Source organism: Ambystoma mexicanum, unplaced genomic scaffold (assembly GCF_040938575.1).
Source record: "Ambystoma mexicanum isolate Mex_15411 unplaced genomic scaffold, UKY_AmexF1_1 Mex_scaf5, whole genome shotgun sequence".
Lineage (NCBI taxonomy): Eukaryota > Metazoa > Chordata > Amphibia > Caudata > Ambystomatidae > Ambystoma > Ambystoma mexicanum.
Genome location: NW_027182466.1, coordinates 7,853,260 through 7,863,833, shown reverse-complemented (window position 1 = coordinate 7,863,833; position 10,574 = coordinate 7,853,260).

The window sequence follows — 10,574 nt, the reverse complement described above, 5'->3', positions numbered from 1 at the left end:
GGTTGGAATGTGAAGGACTTGGATATCACATCTCATGCTATAGATAGGCTCTTAGGTTTGGAAAGGGAAGGAGTTGGATATCACATTTCATGTTAGAGGAAGGATCTCAGGTTTGGTATTAGAAGCATAGAGATATCACATCTCATGCTATAGGAAGGGTCTCAGGATTGGAATGGGAAGCAGTTGGATATCACATCTCATGCTATAGGAAGGGTCTCAGGTTTGGTATAAGCATTGAGATATCACATCTCATGCTATAGGAAGGGTCTCAGGATTGGAATGAGAAGGACTTGGATATCACATCTCATGCTATAGGGAGGGTCTCAAGTTTGATATTAGAAGCTTTGAGTTATCACATCTCATGATATCGGAAGGGTCTCAGGATTGGAATGGGAAGGAGTTGGATATCACATCTCATGATAAAGGAAGGGTCTAAGGTTTGGAAGGGGAAGGATTTGGATATCACATCTCATGTTATATTACGGGTCTCAGGTTTGGTATTAGAAGCATTGAGATATCAAGTCTCATAGTATAGGAAGGGTCTCAGAATTGGAATGGGAAGGAGTTGGATATCACATCTCAAGCTATAGGAAGGGTCTCAGGATTGGAATGGGAAGGACTTGGATATCACATCTCATGCTATAGGAAGGCTCTCAGGTTTGGAAGGGGAAAGAGTTGGATATCACATTTCATGTTAGAGGTAGGATCTCAGGTTTGGTATTAGAGGCATTGAGATATCACATCTCATGCTATCAGAAGGGTCTCAGGAATGGAATGGGAAGGAGTTGGATATCACATCTCATGCTAAAGGGAGGGTCTCAGGTTTGGAAGGGGAAGGATTTGGATATCACATCTCATGTTATAGGAAGGATCTCAGGTTTGGTATTAGAAGCATTGAGATATCACATCTCATGCTATCGGAAGGATCTCAGGTTTGGTATTAGAAGCATTGAGATATCACATCTCATGCTATCAGAAGAGTCTCAGGATTGGAATAGGAAGGAGTTGGATATCACATCTCATGCTAAAGGGAGGGTCTCAGGTTTGGAAGGGGAAGGATTTGGATATCACATCTCATGTTATCGGAAGGATCTCACGTTTGGTATTAGAAGTATTGAGATATCATATCTCATGCTATAGGAAGGGTCTCAGGATTGGAATGGGAAGGAGTTGGATATCACATCTCATGCTATAGGGAGGGTCTCAGGATTGGAATGGGAAGGACTTAGATATCACATATCATGCTATAGGGAGGGTCTCAGTTTTGATATTAGAAGCATTGAGATATCACATCTCATGCTATCGGAAGTGTCTCAGGATTGGAATGGGAAGGAGCTGGATATCACATCTCATGCTAAAGGAAGGGTCTCAGGTTTGGAACGGGAAGGATTTGGATATCACATCTCATGTTATAGGAAGGGTCTCAGGTTTGGTATAAGCATTGAGATATCACATCTCTGCTATCGGAAGAGTCTCAGGATTGGAATGGGAAGGAGTTGAATATCCCATCTCATGTTATAGGACGGGTCTCAGGTTTGTTATTAGAATCATTGAGATATCATATTGCATGCTGTAGGAAGGGTCTAAGGGTTGGAATGTGAAGGACTTGGATATCACATCTCATGCTATAGATAGGCTCTTAGGTTTGGAAAGGGAAGGAGTTGGATATCACATTTCATGTTAGAGGAAGGATCTCAGGTTTGGTATTAGAAGCATAGAGATATCACATCTCATGCTATAGGAAGGGTCTCAGGATTGGAATGGGAAGCAGTTGGATATCACATCTCATGCTATAGGAAGTGTCTCAGTATTGGAATGGGAAGGACTTGGGTATTACATCTCATGCTATAGGGAGGGTCTCAGGTTTGATATTAGAAGCATTGAGATATCACATCTCATGCTATAGGAAGGGTCTCAGGATTGGAATGGGAAGGAGTTGGATATCACATCTCATGCTATAGGAAGGGTCTCAGGTTTGGTATAAGCAGTGAGATATCACATCTCATGCTATAGGAAGTGTCTCAGGATTGGAATGGGAAGGAGTTGGATATCACATCTCATGTTATAGGAAGGATCTCAGGTTTGGTATAAGCATTGAGATATCACATCTCTGCTATCGGAAGGGTCTCAGGATTGGAATGGGAAGGAGTTGGATATTCCCATCTCATGTTATAGGGAGGGTCTCAAGTTTGATATTAGAAGCATTGAGATATCACATTTCATGATATCGGAAGGGTCTCAAGATTGGAATGGGAAGGAGTTGGCTATCACATCTCATGATAAAGGAAGGGTCTAAGGTTTGGAAGGGGAAGCATTTGGATATCACATCTCATGTTATAGGACGGGTCTCAGGTTTGGTATTAGAAGCATTGAGATATCAAGTCTCATGGTATAGGAAGGGTCTCAGAATTGGAATGGGAAGGAGTTGGATATCACATCTCAAGCTATAGGAAGGGTCTCAGGATTAGAATGGGAAGGAATTTGATATCACATCTCATGCCATAGTATGGGTCTCAGGTTTGGTAGAAGCATTGGGATATCAGATCTCATGCTATCGGAAGGGTATCGGGATTGGATTTGGAAGGAGTTGGATATCCCATCTCATGCTATAGGAAGGGTCTCAGGTTGGAATGGGAAGGAGTTGGGTATCACATCTCATGTTATAGGAAGGGTCTCAGGATTGGAATGGGAAGGACTTGGATATCACATCTCATGCTATAGGAAGGCTCTCAGGTTTGCAAGGGGAAAGAGTTGGATATCACATTTCATGTTAGAGGTAGGATCTCAGGTTTGGTATTAGAAGTATTGAGATATCACATCTCATGCTATCAGAAGGATCTCAGGTTTGGTATAGAAGCATTGAGATATCATATCTTATGCTATCAGAAGAGTCTCATGATTGGAATGGGAAGGAGTTGGATATCACATCTCATGCTAAAGGGAGGGTCTCAGGTTTGGAAGATAAGGATTTGGATATCACATCTCATGTTATAGGAAGGATCTCAGGTTTGGTATTAGAAGTATTGAGATATCACATCTCATGCTATTGGAAGGATCTCAGGTTTGGTATAGAAGCATTGAGATATCATATCTTATGCTATCAGAAGGGTCTCAGGATTGGAATGGGAAGGAGTTGGATATCACATCTCATGCTAAAGGGCGGGTCTCAGGTTTGGAAGGGGAAGGATTTGGATATCACATCTCATGTTATAGGATGGATCTCAGGTTTGGTATTAGAAGTATTGAGATATCACATCTCATGTTATCGGAAGGATCTCAGGTTTGGTATTAGAAGTATTGAGATATCACCTCTCATGCTATAGGAAGGGTCTCAGGATTGGAATGGGAAGGAGTTGGATATCACATCTCATGCTAAAGGAAGGGTCTCAGGTTTGGTAGAAGCATTGAGATATCACATCTCATGCTATAGGAAGGGTCTCAGGATTGGAATGGGAAGGACTTAGATATCACATATCATGCTATAGGGAGGGTCTCAGTTTTGATATTAGAAGCATTGAGATATCACATCTCATGCTATCGGAAGTGTCTCAGGATTGGAATGGGAAGGAGCTGGATATCACATCTCATGCTAAAGGAAGGGTCTCAGGTTTGGAACGGGAAGGAGTTGGATATCACATCTCATGTTATAGGAAGGGTCTCAGGTTTGGTATAAACATTGAGATATCACATCTCTGCTATCGGAAGTGTCTCAGGATTGGAATGGGAAGGAGTTGGATATCCCATCTCATGTTATAGGACGGGTCTCAGGTTTTTTATTAGAATCATTGAGATATCATATTGCATGCTGTAGGAAGGGTCTAAGGATTGGAATGGGAAGGACTTGGATATCACATCTCATGCTATAGATAGGCTCTCAGGTTTGGAAAGTGAAGGAGTTGGATATCACATTACATGTTATAGGAAGGATCTCAGGTTTGGTATTAGAGGCATTGAGATATCACATCTCAGGCTATAGGAAGGGTCTCAGGATTGGAATGGGAAGGAGTTGGATATCTTATCTCATGCTATAGGAAGGGTCTCAGGTTTGGTATAAGCATTGAGATATCACATCTCATGCTATAGGAAGGGTCCGGGATTGGAATGGAAGGAGTTGGATATCACATCTCATGTTATAGGAAGGATCTCAGGTTTGGTATTAGAAGCATTGAGACATCACATCTCATGCTATAGGAAGGGTCTCAGGATTGGAATGGGAAGGAGTTGGATATCACATCTCATGCTATAGGAAGGGTCTCAGGATTGGAATGGGAAGGAGTTGAATATGACATCTCATGCCGTAGGAAGGGTCTCAGGTTTGGTATAAACATTGAGATATCACATCTCTGCTATCAAAAGGGTCTCAGGATTGGAATGGGAAGGAGTTGGATATCCCATCTCATGTTATAGGAAGAGTCTCAGGTTTGGTATTAGAAGCATTGAGATATCACATCTCATGCTATAGGAAGTGTCTCAGGATTGGAATGGGAAGGACTTGGATATCACATCTCATGCTATAGGTAGGGTCTCAAGTTTGATATTAGAAGCATTGAGATATCACATCTCATGCTATAGGAAGGGTCTGAGGATTGGAATGGGAAGGAGTTGGATATCACATCTCATGCTATGGGAAGGGTCTCAGGTTTGGTATAAGCAGTGAGATATCACATCTCATGCTATAGGAAGTGTCTCAGGATTGGAATGGGAAGGAGTTGGATATCACATCTCATGTTATAGGAAGGATCTCAGGTTTGGTATAAGCATTGAGATATCACATCTCTGCTATCGGAAGGGTCTCAGGATTGGAATGGGAAGGAGTTGGATATTCCCATCTCATGTTATAGGAAGGGTCTCAGATTTGGTATTAGAAGCATTGAGATATCACATCTCATGCTATAGGAAGGGTCTCAGGATTGGAATGGGAAGGACTTGGATATCACATCTCATGCTATAGGGAGGGTCTCAAGTTTGATATTAGAAGCTTTGAGATATCACATCTCATGATATCGGAAGGGTCTCAGGATTGGAATGGGAAGGAGTTGGATATCACATCTCATGATAAAGGAAGGGTCTAAGGTTTGGAAGGGGAAGGATTTGGATATCACATCTCATGTTATATTACGGGTCTCAGGTTTGGTATTAGAAGCATTGAGATATCAAGTCTCATAGTATAGGAAGGGTCTCAGAATTGGAATGGGAAGGAGTTGGATATCACATCTCAAGCTATAGGAAGGGTCTCAGGATTGGAATGGGAAGGACTTGGATATCACATCTCATGCTATAGGAAGGCTCTCAGGTTTGGAAGGGGAAAGAGTTGGATATCACATTTCATGTTAGAGGTAGGATCTCAGGTTTGGTATTAGAGGCATTGAGATATCACATCTCATGCTATCAGAAGGGTCTCAGGAATGGAATGGGAAGGAGTTGGATATCACATCTCATGCTAAAGGGAGGGTCTCAGGTTTGGAAGGGGAAGGATTTGGATATCACATCTCATGTTATAGGAAGGATCTCAGGTTTGGTATTAGAAGCATTGAGATATCACATCTCATGCTATCGGAAGGATCTCAGGTTTGGTATTAGAAGCATTGAGATATCACATCTCATGCTATCAGAAGAGTCTCAGGATTGGAATAGGAAGGAGTTGGATATCACATCTCATGCTAAAGGGAGGGTCTCAGGTTTGGAAGGGGAAGGATTTGGATATCACATCTCATGTTATCGGAAGGATCTCACGTTTGGTATTAGAAGTATTGAGATATCATATCTCATGCTATAGGAAGGGTCTCAGGATTGGAATGGGAAGGAGTTGGATATCACATCTCATGCTATAGGGAGGGTCTCAGGATTGGAATGGGAAGGACTTAGATATCACATATCATGCTATAGGGAGGGTCTCAGTTTTGATATTAGAAGCATTGAGATATCACATCTCATGCTATCGGAAGTGTCTCAGGATTGGAATGGGAAGGAGCTGGATATCACATCTCATGCTAAAGGAAGGGTCTCAGGTTTGGAACGGGAAGGATTTGGATATCACATCTCATGTTATAGGAAGGGTCTCAGGTTTGGTATAAGCATTGAGATATCACATCTCTGCTATCGGAAGAGTCTCAGGATTGGAATGGGAAGGAGTTGGATATCCCATCTCATGTTATAGGACGGGTCTCAGGTTTGTTATTAGAATCATTGAGATATCATATTGCATGCTGTAGGAAGGGTCTAAGGGTTGGAATGTGAAGGACTTGGATATCACATCTCATGCTATAGATAGGCTCTTAGGTTTGGAAAGGGAAGGAGTTGGATATCACATTTCATGTTAGAGGAAGGATCTCAGGTTTGGTATTAGAAGCATAAAGATATCACATCTCATGCTATAGGAAGGGTCTCAGGATTGGAATGGGAAGCAGTTGGATATCACATCTCATGCTATAGGAAGGGTCTCAGGTTTGGTATAAGCATTGAGATATCACATCTCATGCTATAGGAAGGGTCTCAGGTTTGGTATTAGAAGCATTGAGATATCAAGTCTCATAGTATAGGAAGGGTCTCAGGATTGGAATGGGAAGGACTTGGATATCACATCTCATGCTATAGGAAGGCTCTCAGGTTTGGAAGGGGAAAGAGTTGGATATCACATTTCATGTTAGAGGTAGGATCTCAGGTTTGGTATTAGAGGCATTGAGATATCACATCTCATGCTATCAGAAGGGTCTCAGGAATGGAATGGGAAGGAGTTGGATATCACATCTCATGCTAAAGGGAGGGTCTCAGGTTTGGAAGGGGAAGGATTTGGATATCACATCTCATGTTATAGGAAGGATCTCAGGTTTGGTATTAGAAGCATTGAGATATCACATCTCATGCTATAGGAAGGGTCTCAGGATTGGAATGGGAAGCAGTTGGATATCACATCTCATGCTATAGGAAGGGTCTCAGGTTTGGTATAAGCATTGAGATATCACATCTCATGCTATAGGACGGGTCTCAGGATTGGAATGGAAGGAGTTGGATATCACATCTCATGTTATAGGAAGGATCTCAGGTTTGGTATTAGAAGCATTGAGACATCACATCTCATGCTATAGGAAGGGTCTCAGGGTTGGAATGGGAAGGAGTTGGATATCACATCTCATCCAATAGGAAGGGTCTCAGGTTTGGAATAGGAAGGAATTGGATATCACATCTCATGTTATAGGAAGGATCTCAGGTTTGGTATTAGAAGCATTGAGATATCACATCTCATGCTATAGGAAGGGTCTCAGGATTGGAATGTGAAGGATTTGGATATCACATCTCATGCTAAAGGAAGGGTCTCAGGTTTGGTAGAAGCATTGAGATATCACGTCTCTGCTATCGGAAGGGTCTCAGGATTGGATTGGGAAGGAGTTGGATATCCCTTCTCATGCTATAGGAAGGGTCTCAGGATTTGAATGGCAAGGAGTTGGATATCACATCTCATGCCATAGGAAGGGTCTCAGGTTTGGTATAAGCATTGAGATATCACATCTCTGCTATCGGAAGGGTCTCAGGATTGGATTGGGAAGGAGTTGGATATCCCTTCTCATGCTATAGGAAGTGTCTCAGGTTGGAATGGGAAGGAGTTGGATATCACATCTCATGTTATAGGAAGGGTCTCAGGATTGGAATGGGAAGGATTTGGATATCACATCTCTTGCTATAGGAAGGGTCTCAGGATTGGAATGGGTAGGAGTTGGATATTACTTTCTTGCTATAGGAAGGGTCTCATGTTTGGAATGTTAAGGAGTTGGATATCACATATGCTATAGTTAGTGTCTCAGGTTTGGAACGGGAAGGAGTTGGATATCACATCTCATGTTATAGGAAGGATCTCAGGTTTGGTATTAGAAGCATTGAGATATCACATCTCATGCTATAGGAAGGGTCTCAGGATTGGAATGGAAGGAGTTGGATATCACATCTCATGTTATAGGAAGGATCTCAGGTTTGGTATTAGAAGCATTGAGACATCACATCTCATGCTATAGGAAGGGTCTCAGGGTTGGAATGGGAAGGAGTTGGATATCACATCTCATCCAATAGGAAGGTTCTCAGGTTTGGAATAGGAAGGAATTGGATATCACATCTCATGTTATAGGAAGGATCTCAGGTTTGGTATTAGAAGCATTGAGATATCACATCTCATGCTATAGGAAGGGTCTCAGGATTGGAATGGGAAGCAGTTGGATATCACATCTCATGCTATAGGAAGGGTCTCAGGTTTGGTATAAGCATTGAGATATCACATCTCATGCTATAGGACGGGTCTCAGGATTGGAATGGAAGGAGTTGGATATCACATCTCATGTTATAGGAAGGATCTCAGGTTTGGTATTAGAAGCATTGAGACATCACATCTCATGCTATAGGAAGGGTCTCAGGGTTGGAATGGGAAGGAGTTGGATATCACATCTCATCCAATAGGAAGGGTCTCTGGCTTGGAATAGGAAGGAATTGGATATCACATCTCATGTTATAGGCATGTTATAGGAAGGATCTCAGGTTTGGTATTAGAAGCATTGAGATATCACATCTCATGCTATAGGAAGGGTCTCAGGATTGGAATGTGAAGGATTTGGATATCACATCTCATGCTAAAGGAAGGGTCTCAGGTTTGGTAGAAGCATTGAGATATCATGTCTCTGCTATCGGAAGGGTCTCAGGATTGGATTGGGAAGGAGTTGGATATCCCTTCTCATGCTATAGGAAGGGTCTCAGGATTTGAATGGCATGGAGTTGGATATCACATCTCATGCCATAGGAAGGGTCTCAGGTTTGGTATAAGCATTGAGATATCACATCTCTGCTATCGGAAGGGTCTCAGGATTGGATTGGGAAGGAGTTGGATATCCCTTCTCATGCTATAGGAAGTGTCTCAGGTTGGAATGGGAAGGAGTTGGATATCACATCTCATGTTATAGGAAGGGTCTCAGGATTGGAATGGGAAGGATTTGGATATCACATCTCTTGCTATAGGAAGGGTCTCAGGATTGGAATGGGTAGGAGTTGGATATTACTTTCTTGCTATAGGAAGGGTCTCATGTTTGGAATGGGAAGGAGTTGGATATCACATATGCTATAGTTAGTGTCTCAGGTTTGGAACGGGAAGGAGTTGGATATCACATCTCATGTTATAGGAAGGGTCTCAGGTTTGGTATAAGCATTGAGATATCACATCTCTGCTATCGGAAGCGGCTCAGGATTGGAATGGGAAGGAGTTGGATATCCCATCTCATGTTATAGGAAGAGTCTCTGGTTTGGTATTAGAATCATTGAGATATCACATCGCATGCTGTAGGAAGGGTCTAAGGATTGGAATGGGATGGACTTGGATATCACATCTCATGCTATAGGTAGGCTCTCAGGTTTGGTATAAGCATTGAGATATCACATCTCATGCTATAGGAAGGGTCTCAGGATTGGAATGGGAAGGAATTGGATATCACATCTCATGCTATAGGAAGGGTCTCAGATTTGGTATAAGCATTGAGATATCACATCTCATGCTAAAGGAAGGGTCTCAGGATTGGAATGGGAAGGAGTTGTATATCACATCTCAGGCCATAGGAAGGTTCTCAGGTTTGGTATAAGCATTGAGATATCACATCTCTGCTATCGGAAAGGTCTCAGGATTGGAATGGGAAGGAGTTGGATATCCCATCTCATGTTATAGGAAGGGTCTCAGGTTTGGTATTAGAAGCATAGAGATATCACATCTCATGCTATAGGAAGGGTCTCAGGATTGGAATGGGAAGGACTTGGATGTCACATCTCATGCTATAGGGAGGGTCTCAAGTTTGATATTAGAAGCATTGAGATAACAAATCTCATGATATCGGAAGGGTCTCAGGATTGGAATGGGAAGGAGTTGGATATCATATCTCATGATAAAGGAAGGGTCTAAGGTTTGGAAGGGGAAGGATTTGGATATCACATCTCATGTTATAGGACGGGTCTCAGGTTTGGTATTAGAAGCATTGAGATATCAAGTCTCATGGTATAAGAAGGGTCTCAGAATTGGAATGGGAAGGAGTTGGATATCACACCTCAAGCTATAGGAAGGGTCTCAGGATTGGAATGGGAAGGAGTTTGATATCACATCTCATGCCATAGTATGGGTCTCAGGTTTGGTAGAAGCATTGGGATATCACATCTCATGCTATCGGAAGGGTATCAGTATTGGATTTGGAAGAAGTTGGATATCCCATCTCATGCTATAGGAAGGGTCTCAGGTTGGAATGGGAAGGAGTTGGATATCACATTTCATGTTATAGGAAGGGTCTCAGGATTGGAATGGGAAGGACTTGGATATCATATCTCATGCTATAGGACGGGTCTCAGGTTTGTTATTAGAATCATTGAGATATCATATTGCATGCTGTAGGAAGGGTCTAAGGATTGGAATGGGAAGGACCTGGATATCACATCTCATGCTATAGATAGGCTCTTAGGTTTGGAAAGGGAAGGAGTTGGATATCACATTTCATGTTAGAGGAAGGATCTCAGGTTTGGTATTAGAAGCATTGAGATATCACATCTCATGCTATAGGACGGGT